The sequence below is a fragment of the Triticum dicoccoides genome, chromosome 6B, assembly GCF_002162155.2.
Source record: "Triticum dicoccoides isolate Atlit2015 ecotype Zavitan chromosome 6B, WEW_v2.0, whole genome shotgun sequence".
Taxonomy (NCBI): Eukaryota; Viridiplantae; Streptophyta; class Magnoliopsida; order Poales; family Poaceae; genus Triticum; species Triticum dicoccoides.
In genome coordinates, this window is record NC_041391.1 from 707,061,467 (window position 1) to 707,065,120 (window position 3,654).

Sequence of the window (3,654 nt, forward strand, 5' to 3'; positions counted from 1 at the left end):
TAGGTATGCTGACGCTGCTATTGCCGGTCTGATGTCGTTGCCGGGATAGTTGCAGATAGGTTGAATCTGGTACGCCATATCCATTACCCCTATCTTTTTACATCAGCAACAACTGATTCCCCACGTCTAACACACGTAGTCACCATGGCCGACCTTCAGCGGAGCAACACGACGAAGGGTGGTGACAGGGGAGTAGGCGCGCGGCCGGGAGCAAGCCGGCGGGCCCGTGGCAGATGTCTGCGGCAGGTGAGCAGTTGGCGCGGGTAATAGCGACCATGCATCATCAGATTCCCCATTGGGATGATATGCAACGGAGGTCAGGATATCAGATATATGCATGATGTTACTTGTTTTGGACAAAAATCATGGTATTTCGTTGGTTTTCTGACAAGAGAAACCACATGCCTTCCAAGTTCTACCTTTTCGTGCAGGTAACATCGCTAGCTTCTGCCATATATTGGACCCGTGAAAGTCTATGCTCACAACGTGTTCGACGAAATAACAATGGTGTTGTGCTTTTGAGGTCAGTCTCCAAAAGGGAGCATCTGCAGGCATGTAAGTTGCCGGATCCACATGCAGGAGGATTTATGGAAGAGGAAAACATGTATGGGAAGGAGCGGAGGGGGTTCTGCATGGCCTCCAGCAGCACCATATTCAAGGAATTCGTACAGCAGTGTTACCTCTTGCCTTCCAGTTTGCTTTCCTGGTTAAACTCATGTTTAAATATATGGACGTGTCCTTTTGAATATGTAAATGTTACATCTCTGATAATTTGCATGGTATATCTAACCATTCTTCCCTTTCTTTATTATTTAGCGAAGGTAAGATGAAATTTACCTGTGTGTAGTGTACCATGTTATGTAGGTAGACCAGACAGTCAGATTTGAAAATTGTTTGGCCATGGCCATACATTTAGCTGCTTGGAGTATATTACCTGCACAGGTTCCCTGTTACATGGTTCCCAACTTCCCATTATGTATGGCAAAAGATCTTCCCATTGACTAACGATGTTTAAATACATAAGAGAACATTCATATGTTGTTTTCCTACAAATCTAACTATGAACCCCAGAAGTGAGTTTATGATCATTTCTTATTAAATCATTGAAGTGATTGCTTTTCTCTCTGATTTTCTTTGTGTGACATATATAGAGTCGTCTTATAGTTATATTTGGCCTGAAACAAAATAATGTCCATTCACTCCAAACGACCAAACCTACAATTTTTGTTAGTGGAATTTTATGTTTGTCACAGTCGGCACTAAGACATACTTGCATCAAGCATATCATTTTTATATAAGGATATACGCAACAAACAGTGTGTTGCGATCATTTTTCTATATATAGTCAGAACTGAGACACAACATGTGTACTCTCTTTGAAAGCAGGTGAACCAGCTGGATCTCTTCGTCAATGACTTTAATGGGGATGAGGTCAGGGCTGGAGCTGCATTTCCACTGCTCTCTCCAGCTCACAGCTGGTTATGCATGCTTTACCTTATATCTGCCCAGGTCTAATCCTTCACCCTTCCTCAGTCTCCTTATTTCTTGATGCTGGGGAATGCACTCTATATGTTAGATGTAACAATTTCGTGGTCAATCAACCGTAATATGGTAAAACTAGAAAGTGATATGAGTTTTTTTGATGCACTAGAAATATATGAAAACTGTTGGCCCAAAATCAGAGGGCTGCACTAAATTATTGGCCATTTTATCTCATGTTTTCGATGTTACTTGTCATGTATCAATTTTGTGGTCAATCAACTGGTAAAACACTAAATCTAGAAAGTTATATGAGTTCTTTTGATGCACTAGAAATATATGAACACTGTCGGCCCAAAATCAGAGGACTGCACTTAATTATAGGCCATTTTGAATCATGGCTTTGATGCTAATTGTTCTACCATGAACATTCTCTTTCGCTAACATTCCAACATTAATGTCTAAGCTGTGAATTGAAGTTGGGACCAACCCATTACTTGTAGAGATGAGCTAACCATGACACCAAAGTAACTGTTCTGTCCTATGCGTACATATAGCTTCGTATGAATGATGCATGACAAAGTTCTCATATTTACATGCCTGAGTACAGTATGTCATATACCCAATATTTGTATAGTTCATATTAAGTAGTAAATATACATTTAGACACCAAAATGTGTGGAAATCCCAAGTTCAATCTATTATTTTTATAAATATATTGATGATGAAGACAATATATATGAGTTATAACTGCATTTTTTGTTGATAATCTTCAGTGTCAAATTTCATGCACTTTTCTCACGGTATAATAAAGAAACGCACCATCATGCAAGATGGCGGCTCAAGTTCTTTCTACACATGCACGATTACTATTCTTCAAGAAAAAAGGAACTGCTACTCACCCGCACATCGAGGTTTATGCTAAAGCATGAGTAAACTATAGAAAATTTTCCTGCCTACAAGGTACAAAGCAAAAGTATATGTACTCTCAAAGATTTTCATTTTCCACTCCATCAAGATTTGGTGCATTTGGCGATTTGTTTTTGTTACTGCTCATCTTGGTGCTTGTTTTGCTGCAGGTCAAAAAAGACGATTGCTGATGCAGCTTATTGCCCGCATATATGATAGATTTTTAGTTATCTTACCCTCTTCTTCTATAAGAATAGATCACTAATGCTAATGCAGCTTATTGCGATCTTGTGTTGTAGTAGTATTTCCCCCTTATGCAGTAGGTCTCTCGCAAGCTTATTGTATGGCAAATAATGTGTGAGGTTTCAGATTCAGGAAATTTATTTCTGCTGCATCACTAGAATTGTTTTATCACTATAGATGAACATGTATTTTCTTCAGAAATACGTGCGTGCACGTGCATGCTAACTAGTATATATGTCATGTGCATCCAGCTGATAAACAGGCAGAACGAATCAGAATTAACCATTGCCCTCTTATCCATCGACTGAACTCGAAACCATAGCAAAGCTGCAACGTATCAAAAGATACTGCTGCACACTCTATCTTGATCACGATTCATCTTCCTTTCCAAAGGTGTTACACGCTACTGGCCGGATCACACCCCACGATAACAACACCATCGACAACAGGGTATTTTAGTTGACGGAAGCGCATCCACGTAGCACGGTCGATAAGGGAATGCAGCAAGGGCGCCATCATTACGACCACTTACAAGCCGCCATCCTAAATATTGCATCCTCGAGGTCTTGAAATGGTATGCCACGGTCTGGCCAAACACTTGATTGAGCAAAAGCACCACATCCTTGTGCGGATGTAATCCCAGGATCCTGTAATTATGTTGAGGCTCATTGTCCTTGAGGTGGACGGCACTTTCATCGGGGTCGATGAAGTTGTCCTCATCTGAGTCCCAGTAGTACTCAAAGCCCACTTCGCTTTTGAGTTTGTCGTCTTCATCGAGATCGATGGGAAAGTCCTTTGAGGAATCTTTAGAGCCATCTTCTCTTATGAATTCACCATCTTCATCTTCATGTGCATCTCCTCTATCATCGTCAGCCTTGTCGTCAACATCACTAGTTCTGCCATCAAAGTCATCAACCTCATGGATGTTTTCTTCATCGTCATCACTGTCTCCATCCACATCATCTTTCATGTCGCTCTGGACATCCTCCTCATCCTCCTCGTCATATATAGTTTCCTTCATTT

At 40.8% G+C, this 3,654-nt stretch overlaps 1 long non-coding RNA gene across 1 annotated transcript; it reads left to right on the forward strand.

Annotated features, from left to right (window-relative positions):
* Nucleotides 1-210: 210 nt before the first annotated feature.
* On the forward strand, nt 211-2,701 carry LOC119325504. The gene is made up of 3 exons (XR_005157559.1): nt 211-1,509; nt 2,256-2,442; nt 2,559-2,701. It is a non-coding gene; the product is annotated as an uncharacterized LOC119325504 (long non-coding RNA).
* The last annotated feature ends 953 nt before the right edge of the window (nt 2,702-3,654 follow it).